Source organism: Nerophis lumbriciformis, linkage group LG22 (assembly GCF_033978685.3).
Source record: "Nerophis lumbriciformis linkage group LG22, RoL_Nlum_v2.1, whole genome shotgun sequence".
Classification (NCBI taxonomy): domain Eukaryota; kingdom Metazoa; phylum Chordata; class Actinopteri; order Syngnathiformes; family Syngnathidae; genus Nerophis; species Nerophis lumbriciformis.
The window spans coordinates 36,384,789-36,397,458 of record NC_084569.2 but is presented as its reverse complement, the minus strand read 5'-3'; the positions used below and the strand labels follow the sequence as shown (position 1 = coordinate 36,397,458).

The 12,670-nt window shown below is 44.2% G+C and overlaps 1 protein-coding gene across 2 annotated transcripts in view; it reads right to left on the bottom strand.

The window, feature by feature from the left end:
- Positions 1-12,670, bottom strand: part of rbfox1 (RNA binding fox-1 homolog 1) — a 733,656-nt gene that overhangs the window by 567,612 nt on the left and 153,374 nt on the right. Inside the window, exon 1 of one of the 2 annotated variants that reach the window (XM_061973818.1) lies at positions 3,748-3,848. The exons of the other annotated variant lie outside the window; for it this stretch is intronic. The gene's annotated coding sequence lies outside the window, so the exon portion shown is untranslated. Of the gene's footprint in view, positions 1-3,747; positions 3,849-12,670 lie in introns of those variants that run through there. 2 annotated transcript variants of the gene reach the window in all.

Here is a 12,670-nt window from a genome sequence, read left to right as displayed (position 1 = left end):
TGTTCAGAGTGTGATCATGTTGTGAATTCGCATAAGCTAATTCTAATATTTTTATTTCATTTTCAAGTTCCTGCTCTAGTAAACGTTCCTTTTTTTTCTTGTATGATGAATAAGAAATAATTTTTCCTCGCATAACTACTTTTGCCGTCTCCCAGAGAACGCACGCCGTGATTTCTGGTTGATCATTAAAATCTAAAAAATCTGTCCATTCTTTCTCAAAATAGTTTAGGAAGTCTGGGTCCTTTAGTAATGATGTATTAAGTCTCCATTGTTTGATAGGTGCAGTGATAGTTTTGTTGGTGAGGGAAAGTGAGACAGGTGCATGGTCACTGATGATGATAGGATGGATGTGAATGTTTGAGATGTCAGATAAAATTGAGCTACTAGTTAAAAAGTAATCAATGCGAGAGAATGAGTGGTGAACTGGAGAAAAATAAGTGTATTCCCTAAGAGTGCGGTGATAAGAACGCCAGGCATCGCAAAGACCATAATCCTTCATATATTGCTTAAGTATTACCACTGACTGAGACTCACGGTGACTCCCAGTCACTCTGGACCGATCTATATTTGGATTAAATACTAAGTTGAGGTCCCCTCCTAGAATCAAGCAGTGGTTTGAGTGAGGAGAAAGTGAAGAGAAGAAAGTGTGAAAAAAGGAGGGGTCATCAACATTTGGACCATAAATGTTGGCGATACATAAGTTTCTCCCGTCAATAGAAATATTAAGAATGATGTATCTTCCCTCTATGTCAGTAATGGAGTTATGAACTGTAAAGTTGACCTTTCTACTTATGAGAATGGCTACGCCTCTCTGTTTGGAGTTGTAACTAGCAAGGTATGTGTGTGGGTATTGCGATGAATGCAGTTTTGAGGTATCGGACTTGGAGAGGTGAGTCTCTTGTAGTAAAGCAATGTCTGCTTGCATGCTCTTCAAATGATTAAGAATTTTTATATTTTTTTCCTTTGACCCGACACCACGCACATTCCAAGTGACAAACTGTATAGTGGACATACTAAATTAGACTGTAACTAAGTGTGTGGATGTATGTGTGTACTTTATGTGTAAATAATGCATGTCTGTATCTAAATGTAAACCTATCATGCATATATGTAGGTGTGCAGAGTGTATAGTTGTGCATGTATTAGCTGTGAGTGTAAATGCTGATGACAACAAGGGGACACACAACAGGTGGAGAAATAGAAAGAGAAAAACAAAACAAAAAGCATAACATAAAAAGAAAAGAAGAAAGTGGTGGATTAAACAGGTAGTGAAATAAGTGACATAAAAAGGAAAACAAGAAAGTAAAATAGTAAACATGTTGGTTTACCGAAAGAAAGAGAGAGAGAGAGCGTATGTGTTTACGTGAGCGCTATGTGACGCACAGGTGTATTGTGAGCAAGAGGGGGGAAAAAAGAGAGGGATTGAAGCATAATGGAATAACAAAACAAACAAAAAATACAACATTTACCGTGTTTCAGACGCTAATAATACAGCCACGGCGTGGCTTCTGGATCACGGTAAAGTTGGCCGTTGATGAAAAGTTTATCCACCGCGATGACTGCACGGCATCCTTCGGTGATAAACTTCTTGCGAAGCGGGAACAGATGGCGGCGCCTGTCGAGAATTTCCTTTGGAAACTGGTCGTTGATGCTGAAGTTGGATCCTTTCAGCTCTCGGCCCTGGTTCCTCACCCGCTCCTTCTGCTTGAAGTGTTCGAATTTGGCACCCCAAACCATCACCCAACCATGCAAATTTTGCATTTCCTTTGGAAATCGAGGTCCCAGAGTCTGGAGGAAGACAGGAGAGGCACAGGATCCACGTTGCCTGAAGTCTAGTGTAAAGTTTCCACCATCAGTGATGGTTTGGGGTGCCATGTCATCTGCTGGTGTCGGTCCACTCTGTTTCCTGAGATCCAGGGTCAACGCAGCCGTCTACCAGCAAGTTTTAGAGCACTTCATGCTTCCTGCTGCTGACCTGCTCTATGGAGATGGAGATTTCAAGTTCCAACAGGACTTGGCGCCTGCACACAGCGCAAAATCTACCCGTGCCTGGTTTACGGACCATGGTATTTCTGTTCTAAATTGGCCCGCCAACTCCCCTGACCTTAGCCCCATAGAAAATCTGTGGGGTATTGTGAAAAAGAAGATGCAGAATGCCAGACCCAAAAACGCAGAAGAGTTGAAGGCCACTATCAGAGCAACCTGGGCTCTCATAACACCTGAGCAGTGCCAGAAACTCATCGACTCCATGCCACGCCGCATTAACGCAGTAATTGAGGCAAAAGGAGCTCCAACCAAGTATTGAGTATTGTACATGCTCATATTTTTCATTTTCATACTTTTCAGTTGGCCAACATTTCTAAAACTCCCTTTTTTGTATTAGCCTTAAGTAATATTCTAATTTTGTGACACACGGAATTTAGGATTTTCATTTGTTGCCACTTCAAATCATCAAAATTCAATGAAATAAACATTTGAATGCATCAGTCTGTGTGCAATGAATAAATATAATGTACAAGTTACACCTTTTGAATGCAATTACTGAAATAAATCAAGTTTTTCAAAATATTCTAATTTACTGGCTTTTACCTGTATTGATGGCAGAAAGAAACAACCCCTTTTGTGTGAGTGGGTGTGTGTGAGTGTGAATGGGGGAGGGAGGTTTTTTTTTTTGGGTTGATGCACTAGTTGAAAGTGTATCGTGTGTTTTTTTCTATGTTGATTTAATAAAACAAATAAAAAAAATAAAAAAATAAAAAAATAAAAAAATTAAATAAAATAAAAAAGTGGAAAAAATCTTGATGATGAGACAATATTAGCTCGCTGCTGAATTGACTTACATTGTGCAAAAAAAAAAAAATGTATGTTTGCGTATGAAACTGTTCATTCACGCGACGCCATCACTAACGATGTAACGACTTCGGCGGTAACAAGCTGCAACAAGTGACTTGCCTTCACTTGGCACGGCCCCTGTGACAGAGTGGCGCCCATAGTTCCTCCACACGCTCTGTGGAAATGAAAGATGAGGCCGGATGGAATGTGATCGGTCCCGGCATTTGGTAGCTTGACTCTAACCCCCATGCACGTTTCCCCCACCACCAACAGCCAGGATTCACCTTTGATCAGGACACAAAATGGCAGCACCGGCTCGGCTGAGATGTCAGACAGATGCCAATTAGATCAGCTCAGCCTCAGGCAAGCGGATCCCGGGCTTGCAGCTACCAGGCTCGTTTTCCGCACAGGTTGCCGATATAGAGATTTTCTGCCCATCGGAATTATGCTTTCTGCTGTTAGAGTGGCGGATGCTTCCCAATTTAACACTTCATTCATTGCAAAGTTGATTTGTAGCTGAAGTGACAAGGAGATACACTTCAGAACGTGTTTGTGCCGTTTCACTCGGTGCAGAGTTTCTCCGAGAATACCAGGAGTGTGACTGGCCCCCACTTGGACTGAGTACCTTTTACATTTGAATCGATACAGTCTCTGGGAATCAATACCAGTGCTTAACCATACCAATTTTCTGTACTTTTGTGTGTGTTCAAATGTGTTAATAAATGTTAATTGTTTAATTATCTCATTAAACACTGAGCTGGGGTTGTACGGTATACCGGTACTAAAAGTATCGCGGTACTAAAGAAGTAAAAACAATACCATACTACCGGTACTTTTTAATTTTTTACGGACATTACGATGCGCCGTCGTCACGTCGTGATATCGCTGGTAAAAGGAGCAGAGGCGCATGCATACTTGCCAACCCTCCCGAATTTTCCAGGAGACTCCCGATATTCAGTGCCTCTCCCGAAAACCTCCCGGGACAAATATTCTCCCGAAAATCTCCCGATTTTCAGCCGGAGCTGGAAGCCACGCCCCCTCCAGCTCCATGCGGACCTGAGTGAGGACAGCCTTTTTTCATAACGGGAGGACAACAGGGTGACAAGAACTAAATCATCCAGACTAGAGATAAATTGTATTATTATGGTTATCTTACCTAAAAATACATATATTTATTAATTAAAAAAAAAAAAAACTAAATACATTTTTACTTTATTTTGCTAAAAACATCAAAATTAATTGTATTTTTATTTGTATTTTTTCGTGACTCCTTATTACATCCAGCCATAGAATTATACATTAAAATAAACATATTTGAAATAATTGATTTGAAATTATCATAATAATTCATTTAAAATGACCATATTTAATTATTAAAATAATTGCTTGTTTATCAACAACTTTAGCATTTTATTCATTACATTTTGAAACTCTCAGAAGCCAAGTTATGTTATATTCCTTAATATTTATTTATGCAAGTTTGAAGGATCAATTATCTAAACACAGTTTGTTTGCATATTTTCAGGATGTAGATATATATATATATATATATATATATATATATATATATATATATATATATATATATGAAATACTTGACTTGGTAAATTCTAGCTGTCAATATACTCCTCCCCTCTTAACCACGCCCCCAAACACGCCCCCCCCCCCCCCCCCGACCACGCCCCCACCCCCCACCTCCCGAAATCGGAGGTCTCAAGGTTGGCAAGTATGGGCCCATGTTACATGTCAGTAAAACGGCTGATCAAACAAAACAGAAGTCATCGTCACGGACCCTTTAGCTGCGGAAATGAGCTCTCCAAACAGCTAAACAGACTCAAATTATTATTAATTAATATTATTAGAAGTAATCACATTTTATGTGCATTGTGACTAGATAGTAAATGCAAAATGTATGTTTTGTAAATATTATTTTTTAAATATATATTTGCATTTGGATGCTCTACTTATAACCTGCTCACTATCTACCAGCCCAAATACAGAGGTACCTCAGTTTTTGAACGACACGCTTTTTGTATATCTATTAAAGTATTTTGTATATTTTCCTGGCTAAAAAGCGCAGATATATCCCGGTATAAAATATTTTGTAAATCCTTATTTACACCTATACCTTAATTGTTTCCAAACGGTGCCTGTAACACGAAATTAAAACGGCCGATCAAACAAAACAGAAGTCATCGTCAAGGACACTCAAGCTAGCTCTCCAAACAGCTAAACAGACTCAAAAACCCCGCCGCGTAGTTTTCGTGAATGTACGAAACTGAAACAATACAAAAAGAATGCCAATGTAAGTTAATAATTCTACCACGTGTTAGCATATTCACTCATGCTAACAACGCTAGCTTGATTACATTACGATAGCACATAAAAATATGCATGAAAACACTCCTACAGACATCACACGTGGGACAGTTTAGTAAGTATCAATAGTTTTAGTTATATTGTAAAACTTACAAACGTCGAAAGAATCCTTTCGAGCAGAACGCTACGGAGGGTTACGCTTCCGGTTCACGGCACGAAACAGGAAGTACATTTTCATCCTGCAGTGAGCGAAGTCGTTCGAAAGATGCCGCCAAAGCACAAACAATAATACACTTTTTAAGTGTCTTTGTCGGTGTAATATGAGAACTATTTGTTAAATACAACACATTATGGCCGTGGACATCGGGGGCGGTACCTCTGGATTGGCAGACCGGGGTGGTGGTTCCTCTCTTTAAGAAGGGGAACCGGAGGGTGTGTTCTAACTATCGTGGGATCACACTCCTCAGCCTTCCCGGTAAGGTCTATTCAGGTGTACTGGAGAGGAGGCTACGCCGGATAGTCGAACCTCGGATTCAGGAGGAACAGTGTGGTTTTCGTCCTGGTCGTGGAACTGTGGACCAGCTCTATACTCTCGGCAGGGTCCTTGAGGGTGCATGGGAGTTTGCCCAACCAGTCTACATGTGCTTTGTGGACTTGGAGAAGGCATTTGACCGTGTCCCTCGGGAAGTCCTGTGGGGAGTGCTCAGAGAGTATGGGGTATCGGACTGTCTGATTTTGGCGGTCCGCTCCCTGTATGATCAGTGTCAGAGCTTGGTCCGCATTGCCGGCAGTAAGTCGGACACGTTTCCAGTGAGGGTTGGACTCCGCCAAGGCTGCCCTTTGTCACCGATTCTGTTCATAACTTTTATGGACAGAATTTCTAGGCGCAGTCAAGGCGTTGAGGGGATCAGGTTTGGTGGCTGCAGGATTGGGTCTCTGCTTTTTGCAGATGATGTGGTCCTGATGGCTTCATCTGGCCAGGATCTTCAGCTCTCGCTGGATCGGTTCGCAGCCGAGTGTGAAGCTACTGGGATGAGAATCAGCACCTCCAAGTCCGAGTCCATGGTTCTCGCCCGGAAAAGGGTGGAATGCCATCTTCGGGTTGGGGAGGAGACCCTGCCCCAAGTGGAGGAGTTCAAGTACCTCGGAGTCTTGTTCACGAGTGAGGGAAGAGTGGATCGTGAGATCGACAGGCGGATCGGTGCGGCGTCTTCAGTAATGCGGACGCTGTATCGATCCGTTGTGGTGAAGAAGGAGCTGAGCCGGAAGGCAAAGCTCTCAATTTACCGGTCGATCTACGTTCCCATCCTCACCTATGGTCATGAGCTTTGGGTTATGACCGAAAGGACAAGATCACGGGTACAAGCGGCCGAAATGAGTTTCCTCCGCCGGGTGGCAGGGCTCTCCCTTAGAGATAGGGTGAGAAGCTCTGTCATCCGGGGGGAGCTCAAAGTAAAGCCGCTGCTCCTCCACATCGAGAGGAGCCAGATGAGGTGGTTCGGGCATCTGGTCAGGATGCCACCCGATCGCCTCCCTCGGGAGGTGTTTAGGGCACGTCCGACCGGTAGGAGGCCACGGGGAAGACCCAGGACACGCTGGGAAGACTATGTCTCCCGGCTGGCCTGGGAACGCCTCGGGATCCCCCGGGAGGAGCTGGACGAAGTGTCTGGGGAGAGGGAAGTCTAGGCTTCCCTGCTTAGGCTGCTGCCCCTGCGACCCGACCTCGGATAAGCGGAAGAAGATGGATGGATGGATGGATGGACATTATGGCCGTTAGCGAAGAATAATACATAAATTAGCCGCACTGTTTTAATAGCCACAGGGTCTAAAGCGTTGGAAAAAAAGTAGCAGCTTACAGTCCGGTGATTCAGTTTCCCATGAAAATGTTCGCCAAAATAATTCCCCAGTTTGCATAAACCATACGGATTTTTCTGTGGTCAACATTCCGCGTAACAATCTAGTCAATTAGCCCCCAAACTTTTGTTGACTTGTTTGTACTCAATCTTTAATCACAGCGAATGAATAAATAAATAAATAAATAAATAAACAGACAAATGAGGAAAAATACATTCACTTGCCCAATACAAAGTTTTCCCAGGACCTATAAATATATTAAGTATTTCATGATATTTTAAATCCCAATAGAGTGCACTGCTGTTGAGCTGGAAAAAACTCAACATTATAAAGAAATGTATCTTTAACATTTGCCTTCTTGACTGATTGACCCACCAATTTTGTTCGCTTTCCATCCACGTAGTTCTGACACAGGGCTTTTTCAGGTTAATTAGATTCAGGCTAACCCAATCTGTGCTGGTGCTGATATTGACAAATGTAACTCTGAGATTTGCTCGATTTTTGATGAGAGAATTTGGCGTTTCATGCAAAGAAAAAATCACTGTGCTTTGCCGACCGTTGATTGTTGTATACGACCAAGGATCTGTGGTGAGGACATTGATTGGAGCTTTCCAAAAAGAACTGGAGTGGATTGCACAGTAAGATACACTCCTTAACAAAGTATTGAAGTATAATTATTAAAAAGTATTATTAATTAATATAATTCGAAGTAGTCACTTTTTATGTGCATTGTGACCAGATTGTAAGTGCAAAATGTATGTTTTGTATTTTATTTTATTTTTTAAATATATATATATATATATATATGTACTCAACCCGCCTCCCATGTTGGATGATTCGACTGCCAGGTTGATAGTCAAATTAGACTATCTGGTGGTGGTAGCAGGGGTGTATATTGTAGCGTCCTGGAAGAGTTAGTGCTGCAAAGGGTTCTGGGTATTTGTTCTGTTGTGTTTATGTTGTGTTACGGTGCGGATGTTCTCCCGAAATGTGTTTGTCATTCTTGTTTGGTGTGGATTCACACTGTGGCGTATATTTCTAACAGTGTTAAAGTTATTTATATGGGCACCCTCAGTGTAACCTGTGTAAGCTGTGTGCGTGTGAGCTGTAAAGACTCTGGGTAGTTCCCCATCAACAGCGGGGTCAGGCATGGCTGTGTTGCCGCACCAGAACTATTTAACTGTGTCATCGACCACCTGATGTCCAGAGTCTGTGTGCGAGTCCCCGGGGTGTCACTTGGAAACTACACCGTAAAGGACCTCGAATACGCCGATGACACCACCCTGTTCAGTGAGACCGCTGACCAGCTCAGGGAGGCCCTCGGTGTGTTTGATGAGGAGACCAAACAGCTCGGCCTGAAAATCAGCTGGTCCAAAACCGAACTCATGCATATCGGCGATGGACCAGACCCACCACCCTTCTTATTTGAGGATACCCCTGTCCACTTTGTCCCTACCTTCAGATACCTCGGCTCGACAGTCACCAACACCGGCGACCTCAAACGAGAGGTGGACGGCCGTCGCGCCCTTGCAGCCTCCGTCATGCAGTCCTTGTGGAGACCGTTGTGGCGACACCGGCACATATCTCGGGACACCAAGTTGAGGGTCTACAATTCCTCTGTCATCTCTGTCCTTCTGTACGGCTCGGAAACATGGCCGCTGAATAACATCCTGGCGGCCAGGCTAGATAGCTTTGATTCCAGAGCCCTCAGGAGGATAGAAGGCATCACCTGGAGCCAGCATGTCACCAACAAGACCCTAAGAGAGCTAACCCAACAGCTCCCAGCCTCTCGCCTCGCAGCAATGCGGCGAGTGCGCTGGTATGGCCATGTCATCCGTCTGCCGGGGGAACACCCCACGCGCAAAATCCTGGACTTCAACCCACAGCGAGCTGGCTGGAGACGCCCTAGAGGCGCCCCCAGGACTCGCTGGCTGGATGTATTAGCCCAGGACCTTAAGGCCTGCAATGTGACTATGGCACAAGCTCAACACCTTGGCCACAACAGACCAAGATGGAGAGACCTGGTTGCTATGGTCGGCTCTACGCGCCCTGAAGTGCAAGAGGACTAAGTAAGTAAGTAAGTAAGTGTAACCTGTATCGCTGTTGATCAAGTATGCATTGCATTCCCGTGCGTGTTTATGCAGAAGCCGCACATATCTTGTGACTGGGCCGGCACGTTGTTAGAATGGATGAAAAGCGGACGTGACGACAGCTCGTAGAGGACGTTAAATGCAGTGCCTTTAAGGCACGCCCCCAAGACTGTGGTCCGGGTGGACTACGAGATATAATGACTGATGAACACCTTCGTTCGATAATGAAGGTTGCCTCAGCTCAAAGTCTGAGCCCGGACATTAATGAACTAGCATCCAAGAAAAGATGGCAGGTATCTGGCTTGGGCACATCAGATTAGATCAGTGTGTTGCAAACTGAGCAGTTTAAAGTCCTCAATGGTTGGTTTATTCATTGTGATTTTATTTTCAAATGTATTAGACTGTGGAAAAAGTTCATATTGATTTTTACCTCAGAAGGCTGCAAATAGAAAAGAGGCATTCAATTTTTATTTAAATTGTATTTGACATGCCATTGATATTTTTTAATTATTATTATTTGAAACTCGATTTTGCATGTCACTATAAAGTTATATAAGCCTTGCTTGTTCAATATTCAATGCAAAACTTGTTTGGGTGCCTATTAAAAGGTTAATTTGTTCAACCTTGGCCCACGGCTTTGTTCAGTTTTACATTTTGGCCCACTCTGTATTTGAGTTTGACACCCCTGGCTTAGATGCAGCTGCTCGGTCATGGGAACCCATTCCATGAAGCTCTCTGCGTACTGTACGTGGGCTAACTGGAAAGTCACATGAAGTTTGGAGCTATGTATTAACTGACTGTGCAGAAAGTCGGCAACCTCTTTGCACTTCAGCATCTGCTGACCCCTCTCTGTCAGTTTACGTGGCCTACAACTTAGTGGCTGAGTTGCTGTTGTTCCCAAACTCTTCCATTTTCTTATAATAAAGTTGACTTTGGAATATTTAGGAGCAAGGACATTTCACGACTGGATTTGTTGCACAGGTGGCATCCTATGACAGTTTCACTCTGGAGATCACAGAGCTCCTGAGAGCGACCCATTCTTTGACATATGTTTGTAGAAACAGTCTCCATGCTTAAGTGCTTGATTTTGTACACCTGTGGCCGGGCCAAGTGATTAGGACACCTGATTCTGTTCATTGGGATGGGTGGCCAAATTTCAAACTTGCTAATTTGACATGTTCTCCCTTTGTTTCGAGCTAAAACTAAGTAAGTCCTAATATACTACTATGTCTTATACTAGAGAAACTGGTAGATTAATTGATTGATTGAAACTTTTATTAGTAGATTGCACGGTACATATTCCGTACCATCCATCCATCCATCTTCTTCCGCTTATCCGAGGTCGGGTCGCGGGGGCAGCAGCCTAAGCAGGGAAGCCCAGACTTCCCTCTCCCCAGCCACTTCGTCCAGCTCTTCCCGGGGGATCACGAGGCGTTCCCAGGCCAGCCGGGAGACATAGTCTTCCCAACGTGTCCTGGGTCTTCCCCGTGGCCTCTTACCGGTCGGACGTGCCCTAAACACCTCCCGAGGGAGGCGTTCGGGTGGCATCCTGACCAGATGCCCGAACCACCTCATCTGGCTCCTCTCGATGTGGAGGAGCAGCGGCTTTACTTTGAGCTCCTCCCGGATGACAGAGCTTCTCACCCTATCTCTAAGGGAGAGCCCCGCCACCCGGCGGAGGAAACTCATTTCGGCCGCTTGTACCCGTGATCTTGTCCTTTCGGTCATAACGCAAAGCTCATGACCATAGGTGAGGATGGGAACGTAGATCGACTGGTAAATTGAGAGCTTTGCCTTCCGGCTCAGCTCCTTCTTCACCACAACGGATCGATACAGCGTCTGCATTACAGAAGATGCCGCACCGATCCGCCTGTCGATCTCACGATCCACTCTTCCCCCACTCGTGAACAAGACTCCTAGGTACTTGAACTCCTCCACTTGGGGCAGGGTCTCCTCCCCAACCCGGAGATGGCACTCCACCCTTTTCCGGGCGAGAACCATGGACTCGGACTTGGAGGTGCTGATTCTCATCCCAGTCGCTTCACACTCGGCTGCGAACCGATCAAGCGAGAGCTGAAGATCCTGGCCAGATGAAGCCATCAGGACCACATCATCTGCAAAAAGCAGAGACCTAATCCTGCAGCCACCAAACCGGATCCCCTCAACGCCTTGACTGCGCCTAGAAATTCTGTCCATAAAAATTATGAACAGAATCGGTGACAAAGGGCAGCCTTGGCAGAGTCCAACCCTCACTGGAAACGTGTCCGACTTACTGCCGGCAATGCGGACCAAGCTCTGACACTGATCGTACAGGGAGCGGACAGCCACAATCAGACAGTCCGATACCCCATACTCTCTGAGCACTCCCCACAGGACCTCCCGAGGAGACATGGTCGAATGCCTTCTCAAAGTCCACAAAGCACATGTAGACTGGTTGGGCAAACTCCCATGCACCCTCAAGGACCCTGCCGAGAGTATAGAGCTGGTCCACAGTTCCACGACCAGGACGAAAACCACACTGTTCCTCCTGAATCCGAGGTTCGACTATCCGGCGTAGCCTCCTCTCCAGTACACCTGAATAAACCTTACCGGGAAGGCTGAGGAGTGTGATCCCACGTACATATTCCGTACAATTGACCACTAAATGGTAACACCCCAATAAGTTTTTCAACTTGTTTAAGTCGGGGGTCCACGTTAATCAATTCATGGTAGAAAGGCTTTGAAGTATTTATTTGTCGAATGTCTAGGCGAGACAAGTTAGAAATAGTTGAAATGCTCAACATATGCAAAGTAAAGGATTTTTGCTTTCCCCGGGCTAAAACTCTACAAATGAATTCACAGGGTTAGATTATCTGCGTCTAAATAATATGTTAGAGTGACCTTTCAGAGCAAATCTTAAAAGAGCCTCAAGCAAAAGCAGCGAAGTGAGCCATGGACGAGGAATGCTATAAAGTCTTTTTAATATCGGTCACCGAGAGTTAAGGTCTTTCCCCAGGCTCTGCTCATTTAATCCCTGTTTGGCTTTATGTCACAACGACAATCCAGGTTGTGCGGCAAAAGAATGACATGGCCTTTTGTAATCAGAAAATACCCCGCTGATTCAAAAATGTCACAACATGATTCGTTTTCAGTCCCAGATCTTGGCGGAGACTAGGTTTCATTTAATGCAACGTCATCGTTTTCTCTCGCTGATGACAGTAAGAGGTTAAATTCCAAGCATTTATTGTTGAAATATTTTTCAGCTCTCAACTTGTCCAAAGCTAATGCACAAGTACGACGACTTTGAGTTTTTGGGCACCACACGATTCGATTCGATTCTTGGGTTTGGGTAACAATTCCATTCAGAATCGATTCTCGATTCATAATCCATACTTTTTAATAACATTGGGTGCCAGTTCCATGATTAGCTACATTTATCCATAAGATAAATAAACAGTTTCCATATGAGTTGGGAAATTGTGTTAGATGTAAATATAAACGGAATACAATGATTTGCAAATCATTTTCAACCCATATTCAGTTGAATATGCTACAAAGACAACATATTTGATGTTCAAACTGATAATTTTTTGCAA